Raw genomic sequence first — 18757 nt, forward strand, 5'->3', positions numbered from 1 at the left:
GGAATACTGTACATCAAAGTGCCTGGCTTAGCCCTACATGAGTGCTGTCACTCTCATGCTATTTGCTGTCTTTTGAAGTTACAGGGATTTTACAGTGCATGGAATGAGGATAAGAACATACCTATACAGGCTTTTACAAAAGAGGCCAAATTTCAGAAACCTTTCAGTTCACAACTGTCTGTGTTTGGAACCTTTTCCAAGTTATTTCTTTTTCAGCAATCTTTCAGCATGTTTTTAAGTGTAGAGTCTCTTTACCCTTGTTAGTCTTACTCATTGTATTATATAAGGAAAATATATGCATTGTAACAAGAATCAATTCCTTTTTCATCTGGGTTTATATCATACTAAAAATAAATGTAAGAAGACCTGTACAAGGTAAAATTTTCAATCCCATGCTGCTGTAAAAAAATTTTTCTTTCATGACTAATTTGTATAGCTGACTTATTCCTTGAGCAGTTATAGCTTTTATCATGTTCACTGGAAGTATGCATTCAGGTTTTTTTCATTTCTTGTGTTGAATAGCACTCTGCTTTGATTTCTATATGAAAAAGCAACAAAGAATTCAGTTCCCATAACTGGTATCTTTTATTTCTTAGCATGGTTGAGGTTCAGTAGAAGTCAGTGATAAAACTCATAACTTCAGGGGATGTATGATAAGCTTCTTAGGGGATAACAATTTCTGTCAATATTTTGTGAGGTCCATGGAAGAATAAGACAGGATGTATTCTTTGGTTATTTGGTATATTTTGCATATAAAGAGTTTGTACCTGTAAGACATCTGGACTTTGCTTTCTGTTTAAATATAGAAATGTAATTTATAAAATAAAAAAAATGTAGTTACATATCTTTAGTCTGTGCAAATCAACATAGTTCTGCTTGCTTTAGTATGCTATGCTATCTTGCAGTTACTGAAAATTTATTCCAGATAGTTTTAATAACAATATGGCAAAAGAATTAGAAACTGATACTTATATGCAATTAACCAATTACATTGTCTTGTCCAATAAAAGAATGAGATCAATTTGGCTCCCAGTGAAGATGATGAGAATTTTGCCCTGGACCTCAATCAGTGTAAGCTGAATTAGAACACTGGTTGCTTATCTGGTATCACAGGTGACATCTACAGGCCAAGGTAGTAAATTGATCCATATACGCCATGATCTTCTACAAGGCTAGTATACAAATGACTTTTTTTCACAGCTTGTGAAACAAGAGTAGGGTTTTAGAGAACTTTTACCTCTTCTCCTCTTCAGGTCCCAGATCCATACCTGGATTTGGGAGCAAGATAGAGACTCTTTCCCCAGGGAAAGTCAAGGGAGTCATTCAAAAGTCTTGTCTGCAGGCAGTGCAGAGATGCACATCTCCGTGGATGAATAGCATTTAGGATCTAGAATGCTTTCCCTTCTCCATGGCACCCTCTGGGGGTGGGAAGGGTTTGTTTGTTTTACAGGAAGGCAAATCTCTATTGGAAATGAAAGAAGTGGGATATAATTCCAGAAGGGACATCTGGCAGTTTCTTCCCTGGCAACATAAGACCCCTCCAAGTAGAATATGTTGTCTTTGAGAGTGGCTGGCAACAGATGCTTTGGAGGAAAGTGTAAAAAAAAAAACTTCCTATGGGCAGGTTTGCCTTAATTATGCACTATGGGAAGTTTCTTTCAAATCCTTGTCAGCTAGTATTTAGCTTAGGCTCTGAGATGTGCCAGTTTATACCCCTTCTAACAATTATTCCAGCTAAAATAACTATAGATGATCTCATTATACATATAAATTAAAATAAATAAACTGTTGATCTCAATGATATCATGTAGCAATGAGTTCCAGAGGTAGAATATTTGTAATAGAAAAAATAAGAAATATGTATTTTTACTTTAAATATTTTTGCCATTCAACTGCAGCTGTCCCTTCCCTTTGTTTTCATGCTATACTAGCATAAACAAGACTGTCTTGCTTATATTCTTGATGTCATTCATTATCTCTATGTCTCCTCTTGTTTCCTTTAAACATCCAGAACTTTCTCCAAGTTACCTTATGCTTTTAATCATAAGCTCTGTACTCTAAAATAAAAACATTTCCCTTCTTTCCTCTATCAAATTCCTCCTTAATTCTTGCTTTCATGAAAAATGTGTTGCCTAACCAAAAACCTCTCCTATACTTTCTTTGAACAGTTGTCCTGAGTTGTGTCTATCTGAGCTACTTTGTAGTTGCTTCATTATAGCGAATCTTACTTTCAATGAGCTTTGTAAAATTCTCTGTAGATTGTTGGCAGTCTATAGATAATGCTAGCAATAGTATATGAACACATATACTAAGCACATCTGGTTAGGAACCAATGCATATAATAATTTTATAGGCAGAGAAGGTTACAAATTCTTTATCCCAACTGGAAGGTGGGTTCACAGCCATGAATATACTTAATAGTCATATCTTCTATACTGTCCTTTGCCCACAATTTGAGTGAACATAAAACTGTAATTTTTTTAAAAAGTATTAGCTTCTAAAAAAACTATTCTGAAGGATTGAATTGGATACTGAATTCAAGTCAGTTTAAAAAAAAAGTGGCAGCACATGTAATATAAACAAGAATATGACTGATGATTTGTGTGAGTATGTATTCTCACCCACCAGTCTCAGACAAGAGAACGTTGCCTGACTGCAAGAAATGTCCTGGGTTCACTTTAAGATTGTGTAGCAGCTTGCTTGTAAGAAAAAAAAACAACCCCAAACTTAGGGATAGGAAAGGGACATATAGCTACTGTTTTTCATTCAGTATTGAGTATGTAAGATGTCTTGCCAAAAAGGATTTGTCCTTTTTATCTAGTCAGAAGAATGCTCTTGCTATTTGCATTTCTGAATTGCTTAGCTGCCCAAGCATGCTTTATGTGTGCTGCTTGAAATGTGTCATTGAATCACGTGACTGCTGTTCTCTAGCTGATGTTGGACTTTCTCCAACAAATATGGATTATGTTAAAGTCGGTTCTGAATTGACGAGGATATGTTAATAACTCCCAGATGGGCATCTTTGTGCTCTCCAGCAGGGAAATACAAGCAGTGTATGGCAGGAGCTAGTGTTTGGCAGGTCCATCATTCCGTCATTAAAGGCCACATTATTACTTACAACTATGCTTGCATGACAATTGGTTACATAAACTCAGTCTCCCAATAATGAACATACAGAATTTGCCTTTAGATACATTTTCCAATTGTGAAGAACTTTCATATGCCAGCTAGAATTTTTTTCAGATTAAGATCAGGATTTTTTATGAAAAAATAAAATAAATTCACTGGTTACACAGATTCACAATTAAGATCAGTTTTCAGACATGTAGGTACAGCACAAAACATGATTTATAGTGTAAAACAGATATACCTCTAAAGTTCACAACTTTCATTGTATTATGTGCTGGTCAGTGAAAAACCAAGTGTCATGATCAATGTGAATCACTAACATTATGCCTAGCTGAAATTCACTCATAGTTTCAATTGAGTGCAGTATTTTTCATTTCCTGTTTAAAACTATTTCTCTGGGAGTTATTTTCTTTCAAGCCAGAAAAGGCTGTATTTCAGATGAATTAATGTGTATGTGTATTAATAATGTATGTAGGTAAACAAAACCACAATATATGGGACAAATGCATTGTTTAGATGTTTGAGGTCTTGCATCCCAACAAAGCTAGAATTGGAAACTTAGTACATTGAGAATGGTGTTAAAGTGCTGCAGCTGTAATGGTCCAGGAAATATGAGAGAAGCAAGGATTTTTTGTGGGTGACATCTTTTATTGGACTGACCAAATGCATTGTTGGGATAGACTTAGATAAACTTTTGAAAGAAATGTGCAGTTATGCAGGTATTAAATTGAGAATGCAGTATTTCCAGACTCCATTTAGCACTCTGAGTCACAAGACTGCCCAAGATATTGGACTGTAAATTGTCCATTGTACATTTATAGGTATAGAAATGGTACGTTAAATAATTTTATGGTATCCTTGTAGAGCTGGGCTTATGGTAACTACCAACCAAGACATCTGGTTCTTCAGGTGAAGACTCTTGGTAATAGTCCCAATATATGTATTTTACAACTTTCTAAAATGTTTTTTTCTATAGAACTTGTGGCCAGTATATAGAAAGTGTTAAGGTAGTACAAGAACTTTATCAATACTTGTCTGAGATCATCCACATGATTCCATCTTAAATCAGGTTGATATAACATTCATATTACACCTTCCTGTATTATACAGATATGCCAATATCTCCAATTTTGTAGTTAAATTCAGATATGAATTTTGGCAGACATGATAATGCTTCTTGTATTTCTTTGATGAATAACTGTAAGATGAAATGTTTTGAAATAATGTCAGAGAATCAACCAATCATGATTTACATTGTTATAACAACACTGTGGAGGATACCCTTCTGGACCATTCTGGAGCAGAATTTTCTGATGATATTCCAAATAGTTTGCAGCTGACCCAAGCAGTATCACATTGGCCAGATCTGAAATATTTTAGTATCTGTTAGTCTGCATATTATGATGAAATCCTTCTCAAAGCTGGTACTAAATTTTCTTGGCTCTTAAACAGTGTTGTAAGAGTAGTTGAATGTAATATGTGGTATTTTAATATTGTGACTCTTAATGCTACATAAAACCTTTGTTTCCTACAGGTTTATTGAGCTAGTGTATTAGATTTCCTGCTGCATGAGCAGGAAGATTATGGTGGCTTATGTCTAAGTATACTTTTGGGAGGCATTTTGTATTTTCTCTATAAATAGTCTTTCTAAAACACAATTGTAAAACTATTAATGTTTATATTGCATTAAACATTTCTCTGAGTTTACTGTGCTGAATATACAGTGAAGTAGCAAAAGGAAATGTTTTTGTCTAGGAAATGTTTTGAAAATTGTCATTACCAAAATCCTACTAAAAATGGTTATGTTTATCCTTTTTATCTATATATTTTGGCCTAAGGACTTATGCCCGTTTTTTGTCACTACTATAATTGCATCAGGTAATTAATCACCTCAATAGAACCTGCAAATACTAAACTTTCAATAGCACCATTGGAATTCAAGCTGTCCCCCATGGGTCAGAAAAATGTGAAATATGTCAATTTCCATTAATAAAATTTTTACAGGGAAAACATGGTTTTTGTATATGCGGGATCATGTCTCAGCAAAATATACATGTCATACTGCCTAATGTTTTTCCTTTAAGCAAAATAAAATTTGAATTATCATATGTATATGTGATAATATTTTCTTATATATTTGTTATAATAGGTATACATTATATATGTATTATATAGATGATAATATGGTTATTTTATATATATAATATAATTAAATGTAATATAATTAATATGCAAGATCTGCCTGCTCAAGAAAAATGCAAAACATCTCCAAACATACTGTTTTAAAAGCAGTTTACGCTTCATGTGTAGATTATATTAGAATTATAACTGAAATGTATTTTGTTGTGAGGGTAATTTAATGAGCAATTTCTTTACCATTTATAAGAAAATGCCACAGGCATAACTCTCTACAAGGCCCCCTAGTGCCACTTATTCATCCATACACAAATAGCTGGTTTCATTATTTTTTAAAAAATGTAATGGGAGTAGAACAAATGGCTGGTGCTGTTACATCCAATGAAATGAAAGATTATCATCTCCAAACAGTAAAAATTAGCTGTATTGGGTCTATCTTTGAATCATTCTTAGCTTCAGATGTAATGTGACGACGTATGGGTAATCTGCAATTTGCTTGGGGCATTGTTAGCATGCTTTGCCTCCAGGGTAGGATTTTATCCAGGCCTCAAGCAGATGTGTGCTCAGCTATACAGACACATTAGGTATACAAAACACCCTTGCTATTACCCTGGTAGAACTGGTGCCAAAGCCCCTGGTGACACAGAGGAGGTATTAGGTCAGATGAGTTACATTAAGTGGCAAGTGATAAATTCAAGATGACAATTCAAAACAGCAGTGTTTCTTCTAGTAATTAATTCCAGTGGTGCCTGAGGCAGTGCTTGGTTGCTACAACTAGTGTGGCCAATGCTGGGCAGCTAATGAGAAAACATTACAACAAGGATTAGGGGCCTGTACATTCTGGCAGGATGAGGTCACTATGATTAGAAAATATTAACACAGACATAACATGATAAACGAAATATGACAAAGACACTTTATTCATGCCAAAACAGCCAAATGGTTTAAACAGCAAACATCCTGTTGAGATCTAGATAGTATTTACAGTGTGTCTAGTCCAGAACCAATTGCTACCTTAGTTCTAGGGGTGCCAGCCATGCCATAGTTAGTTATCACAGCAGGGCTTTTTAATTTTCCTTGTAATTTCTTTTGTCAGGGATTACAATTAATATTGCAATGAAAAGGAAACAGACAAGGTAAAAAAAAAAAAAAAAGCAATCCTTCTTTAAACTATTCTGTTTTACTGCATAGTGCCATATCAGTTAATATGCTATCCTAACTAGACACTGGCCCATTCAAAAATCTATATCCAAACTTCCCCAAATATTTGGAGAGTCCATGCCAAGATTCAAATGGGCTACCGCCCATCTCTGCTAATGATAGAAGGGAATGCTGCAGCACTCCTTTGACAGGACATTTTGAAGAAAGGTACATGTGCAGAGTAGTTTAAAAAAATCTACTTGCAAGTTTTTCCCACGGTACTATATTATCACCTCTAGCTGCAGGATTTTCATTATGAATAACTGGACGTGTTATATGGTATATTAACAGAGATCTGTGGGTTGTAATCTGCCTACTAAACATTTCTATCAATAGCATTGATAAATGATCTTCTTGTTTTGGGAAGACTTACTTCCTAACTGCTTTCAGTTAATTGAAAGGGTATGAATGCAAGCCAAGATGGATTGGGTATTGGGCCAATTGCATTGCCTTGCTGTCTAAATTGCCTAAAGGTTACTGACAGCTCTTTGCATTTTCTCTTTATCTTGTTATTGTATTTAGGCAACAATTTCTGCATAGAGAGGGACAGAAGATAGTAAATACATTCAGTTTTGGCTAAATACTTCTATAGAGTGGATAAATGCTCTTTCATGAAAACAGTAAGACTTCCACTGGTCCCAAATGTAAAATATGCACAATAATATAATTTTACCAATTTGCAACCAAATCTTCATATTATCCAAAGAGAGGCAAGATGTGCCTGTGCTATATTGTGGATTTGCCTGAAAAATATATTATATTAATGGAATTGCCTGTATGGATTAAAAAAAAAACACCTTTGAAGATGCTTCACGCTTTAATGTGAATTTTTGTTTTATAATCACAAAGCTCAAAAATGTTGAGGGGAGCTGCACAAAACTGCTTATGAACTCTGCTCCAAACAAGGTAAAAAATGAAATAATGAATGAGGTTGTATCAAATACAGTGAATTTTAAAGTAATCAGACAGGTTTTAAATGACATTAATATTATCTCTCTGATGGCTAATAAATGTGTCAGCAGGCTAATATGCACTAATCTGAGCTGTAACTTGATAAGTGGCATTTGCTTCCCTTGAATTAAAATCTTTTTCAACTTATTCTTTGTTCTGCTTGTAAAATAGTCTTGTCCCTATGATTTGGCTTCATTTCTTCTTCTTGTGGTTACACAATGGACGATGACTGTATCTGTTTCATGCAGAATTGAAAACATTCCATAATTCCATCTCTATCACTATATTTAGACTAGGTTTGCCTAGCTATCAAATTTAATTTATGTTGATGCAGTTATTGAGGCCCTCCATTCACCCAATTACTTACTCATGTGCTTAACTTTAAGCACTACAATTAAAGCCCATTTTCCTTTTTGTATGGTACCTTATTAAATTCCCATCATGTTGATTGAATTAAAAATTGTAACATGCCATCTAAATTTTAAAAGGAAATGCATATATTCACAGAAGGCAGCATTCCACCTTCATTCAGAGTAGGAATAATCTGATCTGAATTGTTTTGGGACTGTAGGAATGTTTCTCCATCTCAGAGATTAGCATGAGAGAGTCCAAGTATGCTTGAGTTCTTGTACCTAGTCAGTTTCTAGGTATTATTATTTGTTAATACTTTATGAGCCACATCAGATTTAACAATTTATTTTTTCATGAGTTTTTATAAATATATGGAAAAGTGAGTAGATGTGCAAAATATTCACTTTAGGAATTACTAGCATGTCTACACATCCATTAATGGGCTTTAGTTAATGTGTATTAAATCTAGTACCTCCAGGTGCCTATACATGAGTGCTGAGGCTGCTCTGACATGCTGGAATTCCAGCACATTGGAGCAGACTTGACAAACATTCAAAAAGCCGGAGCCTGAATTGATTCAATCTTTGCAGGTTAGTCTAACCTGGCTAGGCTGAATGTAATTTACCGTGTCACTCTCTAGATGAGCGCCTTGGCTTTTTAGTCCGACTCAGCGCTACTGCTGCCTTCTGAGATGACAGCTTGGCACACTGCATAGACCCTCAAGGTGCCTGAGGGTTCATAGATTCATAGATGCTAGGGTCGGAAGGGACCTCAATAGATCATCGAGTCCGACCGCCTGCATAAGCAGGAAAGAGTGCTGGGCCTACATTACCCCAGCTAGATACACATCTAGCCTTCGCTTGAAGACCCCCAGGGTAGGGGAGAGCACCACCTCCCTTGGGAGCCCGTTCCAGACCTTGGCCACTTGAACTGTGAAGAAGTTCCTCCTAATATCCAATCTAAATCTGCTCTCTTCTAGCTTGTGGCCATTATTTCTTGTAACCCCCGGGGGGGCCTTGGTGAATAAATACTCACCAATTCCCTTCTGTGCCCCCCTGATGAACTTATAGGCAGCCACCAGGTCGCCTCTCAACCTTCTCTTGCGGAGGCTGAAAAGGTCCAGTTTCTCTAGTCTCTCCTCGTAGGGCTTGGCCTGCAGGCCCTTAACCATATGAGTGGCCCTTCTCTGGACCCTCTCCAGGTTATCCGCATCCTTCGTGAAGTGCGGCGCCCAGAATTGCACGCAGTACTCCAGCTGCGGTCTGACCAGCGCCCGATAGAGGGGAAGTATCACCTCCTTGGACCTATTTGTCATGCATCTGCTGATGCACGATAAAGTGCCATTGGCTTTTCTGATGGTTTCGTCACACTGCCGACTCATGTTCATCTTGGAGTCCACTAGGACTCCAAGATCCCTTTCCACTTCCGTGCCACCCAGCAGGTCATTTCCTAGGCTGTAGGTGTGCTGGACATTTTTCCTCCCTAGATGCAGCACTTTGCATTTCTCCTTGTTGAACTGCATTCTGTTGTTTTCTGCCCACTTGTCTAACCTGTCCAGGTCTGCTTGCGGCTGCTCCCTGCCCTCCGGCGTGTCCACTTCGCCCCATAGCTTAGTGTCATCTGCAAACTTGGACAGAGTACATTTCACTCCCTCATCCAAGTCGCTGATGAAGACATTAAAGAGTATCGGTCCAAGGACCGAGCCCTGCGGGACCCCACTGCCCACACCCTTCCAGGTCGAAACCGACCCATCCACCACGACTCTCTGGGTGCGACCCTCCAGCCAATTCTCCACCCACCGGACTGTGCAGTCATCCAAGTCACAGCCCCTTAACTTGTTCACCAGTATGGGGTGGGATACCGTATCAAAGGCCTTCCTGAAGTCCAAGTATACGACATCCACCCCTCCTCCTGCGTCGAGGCGTTTTGTAACCTGGTCATAAAAAGAGACTAGATTGGTCAGGCACGATCTGCCTGCCACGAACCCATGCTGGGTTCACAAATGTGAGCCTTGATAATTTTTTCAAAGACTTTGCCAAGGATGGAGGTGAGACTAACTGGCCTATAGTTGCCCGGGTCCTCCTTCCTCCCCTTCTTGAAAATGGGAACCACACTGGCCCTTTTCCAGTCCTCCGGGACTTGACCCGTGCGCCACGAGCGTTCAAATATTCCCGCCAGTGGCTCTGCAATGATGTCGGCCAGTGCCTTCAGTACCCTCGGATGGAGCTCATCCGGGCCTGCCGACTTAAAGGCATCCAGTTCTTCCAAGTGACCCTGCACCTGTTCCTTCCTGCCGCATCTTTTCCGGAATTAATAGTTGACGGGGAGGAATATTTTACTTCTAGCTCCCTCGGTGCCTTGTTGTCTTCCACATAGTGTCTTCAACCCTGGGGCTCTGCCTCCCCTACAGCCCACCTAACGCCAACCAGCTGGTATTAAGGTCTAGTCAACTTGGACTTAGTGCCTCTGTCCATGCCCAGACTCAATACAAATCATCTATTCATCTATACACAGACTTTAGGTCTCTATACACAGTCTTTTCCTTGTCTCAAGGTATTATTGTCCATTCCATTACCTTCTATGCAGTATTAGGGTAAGGCTGCACCTTTAGACTCAGTGCCCCCACACATGTACTCACAAATTCACTTTGCTTTAAATCTCTTGCCTTTCAGATTCACTATTACTCCAGCTCTGGGCTGTGATGTCAGGGATCCATGCCTGCCACAACGGTGATTTTCCTGGCGCCTCTGAGCCAGATATGGTGGGAAGCCTCTCAGCACCTGGCTTCCACCAATTGCACCTGCTGGGGCAAGCCCCCTCGCTGTGTTGCTCACATTCCCTTGGAGACTGCTCTTCCAGTCCTGCCTGGATATTGCTCCAGGTTGCTTTTGAACCAGCCAACATGGGCTGCATGCCAAATCATTGCCAGCACACATTTACAAAGCGTGTCCAAGCCAGCACCAGAAGTCTGCCCCAGTCTGCTGCAGTGCTCAGTGTTGGCCACTCCTCTCATTGGTCCCACACCACAGGTAAGATACTTCCTGTAGTAGTGTCCCTACCACACTGAATCAGTTTTAACTGTACAGACATCCCAGAAATGCAGGCACATGCCTGCAGTGATTCAAGTTAGAAGCCAAAGGGTACTAGAGCAGCCTTCCCTTCCTTTCCACAGTACTGAGCTGAGGGGGGGGTGAACAGGCGCTGGCAGGATGCTCTGATTAGGGAGGGGTCCCTCACCCCTTTCTGACCAGCCCAGGAGGGAATTGGCAACACAGTGTTTATCACCCCTAGCTCAGTGTTTATCAGCCCATTAAGAAAACAACAGAGGGACATTACCAGCTACCTGCTGAGTCTGCCTTTGTCCCATCTGCTACAGCATGGACCATAGCCAGCATGTGGTTTGCTAGTTAATGCTGAGAGGTGCCTGTGTAAGGCATAGCAGGGAGAGCAGGGGGACCAGGGGAAAGCCAGGCAGATGCCTGCAGTCTCTGCTGAGTTCCAGTCAGGGAGCAGAGGGGAGGGGCCAGCTCTGCTCTAGATCAGAGGGCCACACCCAGCCCAGAGACCATGCTCGAGTCTGGTTTAACTCAAACCAGCAAGTGGTCTGGGGCAGACATTGTAAATACCAGTTTGAGCCAAATCAGCTAAGTCTGATAACTACATTCAATCAGGTTTATTTCAAACTGGTTTCGGCCATTTTCAAACTGGTTTAGGTTCACTGAACATCTGTTCTGTTACAGGTTTAAACCAGTTTCTGATCGCTTAAACTGATTTATGTGTAATGTCTGTCCCTAGCCTGTATGTTTGGATATGTGGCACCATAGAAAGAAAATTACTATGCACAGCTGATTTAATTGAATGCTTGGAAAGTATCACCTGTACCTTAGATGCATATATATAGTAATACTAGGGGGAAATGTGCATGCCTACTGATCTTAGAGGGAACAGAAGGGGTTTCTACTCAACATAGTCTCTTAAGTCTGACTTTTTTTTTCTTCTAGGACCTGATAATTAATCAGGATATCATTAAAAATGAAGGTAAGAAGATATATCAGCTTCAGTAGGGTATTGTGAGGTATGACTAGCTAATGGTAAGGCAGCAGCGTCATAAAGAAAGTGCTAAGTTCTGTATAGTTTACTATTGTTAAGTCCCATTTCCTCACCTCTTAAATTGTATCAAAGATATTTTATGTTAACTTGGAATATCTGGGACATGTGGGTTCATGGCAAGTTATTGAGAGAGCCCATTTTAAGGGCTCTAACTAAAAACTATTCTAAAATGTCTTTTTAATATAGAGGTATTCATATCAAATAACATCCCTAAAACTTCCTGTTCAAATGTGAGCTCTTAGCTAAGCATTAAATATAAAACTGTTAACATAGTACAGTAAAACCTTTTAAATAGATGCTTAGTATGAATAGCCAATGTGATTTTATAATAGAAAAGGGGGAAGGGACCTGGATTTTAGCTTTTCCAAACGATGTATTGGTATGGCTTGCATATGTGGGTTCCATGGCATCCACAACATCAATGATCAAGAGGATCAGAATTAAGATTTTTGTTTTGTTTCATTCATCCAAGGATGAGTAGGTTTCATTTTCAGAAACAAAACCACAGATAATTTGTATACCTATTCTTTTCTGTCCCAAACATATTTTAGATGGTGGGAGGAGGACAAAAGTGTTTTTTGTCTTATCTGTGGTTTCTATTAACTGATATTTACGTATGCTTAGAACCTAAAATATGAAATACAGTGAATGTAAGGTCTGGTGAACATATAAATATTGAGGGATGACAGGTTTTTTGCTGCAGTAGGAAACTAGGGAATATATAATTACATCATTGTCTCTCATTCTGTTCCCACATGTAACTTGCTTAAATGTCATTTCAAACTGCAGGCTCTCACTCTTTCTTCCCTTGTAAACCTTATTCAACCTGCACTCAGACATCATGATAGCAATGCCTTAGCCCAGAGCGCACAGACACCACAGGGGAATTCATATTCAGGCATCACCGATCGTTGACCTGGCTATTGTTGTTTGTGATACTTACTGGTAAACTTTCGCAATCAATACAACATCAGCTCGCATAGCTCCTGGGAATGGAAACCTGAAACAGTGCACTTAATCTTGAAGCCAGCTTGTGCTCCCTGCTCTGTTGCTAAACTGGGTAGTTGGCCTACTTGATGCAGCATTATTGCTGCAGAGGTCAGATGTGAGCTGGCTTGGCAAGTGCTGATGAATGGCTGTTTGTGATGAAGCACCTCTTCCGTCCAACAAGAGACATTTAATAATGATGGACCATAACTGCACACACAAAAAAACCTTGTAGCTTGTTTGTGAGCTTTTATAGTGGAAGCTGGAGAAGGCTATGCATTATTATGTTTTTGAATTTATATAGATATAAATGTATATGTATGCAGCCATATATACATTTGAAGACTATATAAAATCATCAAAAACAAAGTTTTAAAAGACAGAGAGTAAGGAATATTGGGAAACTCTTTTTGGATCATTACTAAAATGCAGCACCAATTTTCTGTGCTCTTTTCTAGCATTGTTTCCTCTCTTTTGTTTCCCCCTTATTTTAGTTGCATGAATGAATCTGACCTAAATACTCTCTTTTCTTAGTAAATGAGAATAAATTGTTCTAGAAATGAGTATCAGTGTTTATACTGCTAAAATTATTATTTCATTGTTATTTCTTGGTTACAAATGTACCATGATTATTTATCCTGTATACAGTATTTTTCACACAAATATTTTATCTAAGCCACTCCTAATATGTGATGTTCAGGGTGTCTCAACAGCTGTCACCCTTCACATAAAGGTGGCTGCAGTTTGGTACAGAGTGATTTCTATATTTTGTGAAGGTCTTTGGGATTCAATATGAAAGGTACTGCATTAAAGTGTGATCCTGCAGCCTTTCTGCATGGTGAAGTTTCAGTGGAATAAATGAGATGTCTATGCCTAGAGGTCTTGAAGGACTGGACCATAAAAGTGTGTTGTTAATAGTGGCAGGAATACTAAAACAACCACCTTCAAATTTATAGAACCAATCTGTTTGCTGTAGATAGGACTTTCCTTCAAAATAAAACCATAGATTCTATAGGATTCATCTATGAGAAAATACTGTTTGTGTTATCATGATGTTTCAAAACCTACTGATTTCTATAGTGTAAGACCATGTTCTGTATATCTATCTAATTCATTAGCTCACTTTCAGTTCTAGTAACTTGTTTCTTTCACGTCATAGAAAATCAGGACAAGATCTTGCAGGGTTTCCCATCAAAGATTTGTTACCTCTGTGAATTTCCAAGGCTATAACTACTAGGGCTGTATGAAGCTTTGGTTCCTGATTCAATTTGGCAGAGATTCAGCCTGATCTGATGGCCAAATCTCCGAATCCGAATTGAATCAGAGGACACTTAATCTCTCCGAATTTAATCGGAACCTTCTGAATCGATTCAGAGAGATTGGGAAAGATTTGGCAATTCAGATATAGACACAGCTTTAAATGTTTTTTGTACATACCTCTAGGAATGCAGGTGGCTCATGAATGCTGGGGGGCATGGAGTGTCCCACAGAAGCAGGGGGGGCTCCCCAGCATGCTCAGCAGCAGACCCGGAAGTCCCTCCTGCACCTCCCTGGCTCAGCGACTGGTGCCTCCTGGGTCTGGGGGGGCACCCAGGGTCCTCCCATGGCTGAGCAGTGATCCAAGGAGGTGAAGGGCCCCCTCACATGCTCCTCGGTGGACCTGGAAGTGGACCAGAAGTACTTCCAGTCCACTCCAGGTTCACTGCTGAGCACATGGAGGGCCCCCTCTTCACCCCTGTACTCCTGTTGGATGCTCCATCCACCCCAGCATCTCAGTGTTCACAAGCTGTGCTGGTACCTCAAGGTATGTAGAAAAAACATTTAAAGCTGTGTCTAAAAAACATTTAAAGCTGTGTCTGACCAAATCGCTGATTCTCTGAATCAGCATCAAATCTTCAGATTTAGATTCGACTTAATCGAGTCAGGGACAGTGATTCGAATCAATGAATCGGGTCAAATTTGAATCTGAATTGAATAGGGCCTGCTTTGCCCACCCCTAATGACTACATAATTGTTTAGGATCAACCTTAAGTTTTCCCTCAATCAGTCCAAGCCACATAAACTGCCCTTCCCTGTTGACACTTTACCTGGATGATCAGCAAAACTTCCAGGGTTGAGCTGGACTGCTGCCAATGCTTGAGGTAAGGGGTCTGTGGTATAAATGTTGGGGGGGGGGCTGAGGTTTTAGGGTGTGGCCTTAAGATCAACACTTTCTGTTCAACAATATTGTGACTTCAGAATTGGATCTTTTTGTTGCTATTTGCATTGAACCTTTTATAATCAGGAGTGCCTGTGCTAAGAAGTGAGGTGAATGGAGAAACTAACAGGATGCAAGCAAATAGGAGTCAGGAAATATATGACTTTTAGAAGGAGTTTGTAGTATGAAAAGAGAGTGTAGCATTCAACTGAAAACCATAGTGAGTCAATAAGTCACAGTAACTTATTTATTTAGCAAATGCAAATCCACAAAGCCAAGCAATAGCCTCCTCATTAGCTGAGTTCAGTTATTAATCCACCTCTGAACTTACTAAACAAATGCAGCACATCTTTCTGTTCAATAGTTATATGTGAACTACAGTATTTTTAAATTTATGTTGTTTGCTGTTATTGGCTAAATTGTTCCTGTGAGCAGTTCTTCATCAAAGATTTGTCCTCCGACAGTTCATTTTGAAGAGCTGATATCTGAAACCTTATATTCAGATTGTGCCAGCTGGTTTTAATTGCATGTGGACCAACCATGTTTTGTTTCTCTTCCATGACTGGATAAGCAAGACTCTTAGAATTGCATTTATGACAGGAGTTTGTTCATTTATGATTTCAAAATTCATTTTCCTCAGATGTTCTTTAGCATTAAGTTAGATTCCCTGCTTCTGTGAGCGCTCAGTAAATTTATTTACTAGACTAGCCGTGGAAGGGACATGAAAAGGTAGTCATAGCTCAACCTAGAGTTGAGATTCCAGAAAAGGGAGAAATATGTTCAAGAGGGAACATGGAGCTCTTTTGATGCCATTTGAACATTAAGATTTTTCTTAGGAACAAACTGCTGAACCAATGTGGTTCCAAAATGTGAATCTGTAATCAAATGGTTGACTTAGTGTGTTCTATTTTGTCGATGAGCAGTAACTGAATTTTATCAAGGTTTCATTCATAGTATTATGACAGGGGTTTTTTCCAAATAAGCAGGAGTATTCAAATATTTCCTTTTATCTTTGAAGAGAAGGGAGAAAGCTGCACAGTGCTATCTGGTACACATTTGGAGATATCAGTTACTATTTTCATGTGTTGTGAGTAACGTTTGGCATAAGTTTCTCCATTAGTTAGATGACTTAAATTTACCATATTTACATGAATCTACATTGATCCTGAATATAGGAAGGAATCCAGCCTGAGCTGGAGCCAAGCTGCACCTGACAGTGGGGGCCGGGGAGAGGAGCAGAAGTGCAGAAGGGGAAGCAGAGTGTCAGGGCAGGAGGCTGCTGTTGTTCTGACTGGCTCCGACCTGGGCCAGAGTCAGAGCTACAGCTGTCACCTGCTCCTCCCACTTTGTATGTGAATCAAAAATAAGGAATATTTTCCCCATGCTGATTGGGGGAAAAACTTCATCCTAACTTCAAGTAAATATGGTAGGTAGATGACTTAGAGCCATAGGAATAAGGTACTAGTTTGGGGTTTTTTGGTCAGTTGGTGTACATGTAAACAAAGTAATTTCTGGATGAAAGGCTGGGATTACAGCAGATAAAGCAACCAAGAGGAATGGTAGAAGATAATATGGCAGTAAGGGAGCTTTTTACTCTTCTTGACGCCTTTCTCTACTACAACTTAACCTTGCCACCCCTTCAGCATGTAATGATATTTGCAGACGTTTTAACAATGAGTTCACGAAGTTCCTTCCAACCTGCTTCCTATGGGCTAAAACTCATGCTGTCTGGATGCAAGTGCAAGGGATGGTAAGTAACTAATGATTTTTCCCCCCTTGTGAAATTACAAACACATACTCCTAGCTAAAACTAAAGCAGAAGACAGCATCATTGTGCAACCACCACCCTAATTAATGGCCCCAAGGATATACACATTAAGATTAGTGTTTGGATTCTCAGCCTGAAAATATATTGCAGGGTTTAACATGTGAAATTTCAAGTAAGAGGAGATGAAAGCATTTAGTGTTCTATTGGCTGCTTTCCACATTTCCGTCCATCTGTTTGCAAACATCAGGCCCTGAACATAATCACTGGACACTTTCCCTCCTAATAAACTTAAAAAGTGCAGTTTATTGTGTGACACTGACTGCAGTTGTTATATAGAGGCATTACTGCTGGAAAGCTTTAAATTATAGTCTAAGGCTCCAGTCTTACCATCACTTAGGCACAGAGGTAATGTTTCTCATGCACATAGTCCTGTGGGTTAGGGGCAGAAATTATACAGAAACTAGTATAAGTGAACAGAAACTGGTTCAAATCTGTAACACAACAGAAGTTTAGTACACATAAACTACTTCCAAAATGGCTGAAACACGTTTAAGATAAACCCAAATGGATGTAATATCAGATTTAACTGATTTAAGTTAAATCAATTTATTGAACTTATTGACCCCAGATCCCTCCCAGGTTCAAGTTAACTCACAGTGCTCCAGCATCCCAGGATGCTTTGCACCTCCCCTACAAAACCCCCCTGGCTTCTGACCTGGGCCAGTGTAGGCATGCGGTTGCATTTTTGGAATCAAAAGTGAATGACTGTTCACTTGCTTATCAGTTCAATCTCTGCAGTTTAGACTAACCTTGTGAAGATTGACTCAATTTGGCCTCAGACTCTTTGACTGCTTCTATTTACCCTTGAAGACTAATCCTAATCTTTCTTCTTTTTTAATCAGTTGGGAGATTCTGTTTGATTTTGGTGTGTTCGGAAAAAAATGTATAGCTTTTACAGTGGAGGCTGCAGGCTGGCAAGGGAAAGCGCACCCATTGTAAGAGCAAATAACAAACAACTATTTTTACTGCAAAGCTAACACTGAACTGTCCTACTTCTGATACCTGAGCCAGCTCTTTCTGTGAGGGAGCAGACATACAGTGAACAGGGAATTCTGTATGGCAGGATAGGCTTATACAGTGCTGTGCAAACATAAACATTTTCCCTACACTAAGGAGCAAGGAATCTAAAAAAGACAAGGTAAGTAAACATGAGAGAGAGAACAGCAGTACAGGTTGAAGAAGGTGGGTGGACCCCCTAAAGGAGTGTCAAATATATGGCCCAAAGGCTGGATCTGCCCATGGAGCCATATGATCTGGCCTGAGGGTCCCTGTGTGCTGCATTGGCTGGCTGAGGAGCTCATGGCTGGAGCGAGCATACAGCGCCAGTCTGACATGGTCATCTCGTATAGCACAGGTCCTGTGCAGGCTCTTAATCAGGGTTCAAAATATGGTGCGGGGGGGGACTTGGTAGGGCTGAGTCCCCCCCATAAGAGACAAGAGATGAGAGACTCTGGCCCACTCTGCACCTTTCTCAGCAGCTCAGGTGGCAGCGGCAGCTCCTTCTGGCTTCTGACTGCCACTGCCTCAGAACTGCCCAAGAGTCTGTGGAAGCTGAAACCTGCTCTACACACCAGTCCCAGTCTAGGGCTGGCAAATGTTGCACCACAAGGCTGATCTAGGGCTTGCACTATCCGCTGGTTCCAGTGTTTGGGGCCAGTCTGTGCACATGATCCAGCCCTCAGATCAGGCCCACACCAGTCAATTGACCTGTGTGGCTAGATGACCTTGACACACATCCCAGTCCTAAAAAGCTGGGTGTAAATGCTTAGGAGCCAGAAATGGAGGAACTGTTTGGTGTGGGGAGCTAAGGAGGAAGTAATTAAGTAACTGGGATGAAACAAATATCCAGAAAAATCTACCTAGCAGTG

At 39.8% G+C, this 18757-nt stretch overlaps 1 long non-coding RNA gene across 1 annotated transcript in view; it reads left to right on the forward strand.

Annotated features, from left to right (window-relative positions):
• The first annotated feature begins 10577 nt into the window (after positions 1–10577).
• LOC149867444 (uncharacterized) overlaps positions 10578–18757 on the forward strand; it is a 47045-nt gene continuing 38865 nt past the window's right edge. The window contains exons 1-2 of the long non-coding RNA XR_016441790.1: positions 10578–10796; positions 11769–11805. This is a non-coding gene — a long non-coding RNA (uncharacterized LOC149867444). The remainder of the gene's footprint in view (positions 10797–11768; positions 11806–18757) is intronic.

The sequence above is a fragment of the Crocodylus siamensis genome, chromosome 4, assembly GCF_052110815.1.
Source record: "Crocodylus siamensis isolate JL-2025a chromosome 4, ASM5211081v1, whole genome shotgun sequence".
NCBI lineage: Eukaryota > Metazoa > Chordata > Crocodylia > Crocodylidae > Crocodylus > Crocodylus siamensis.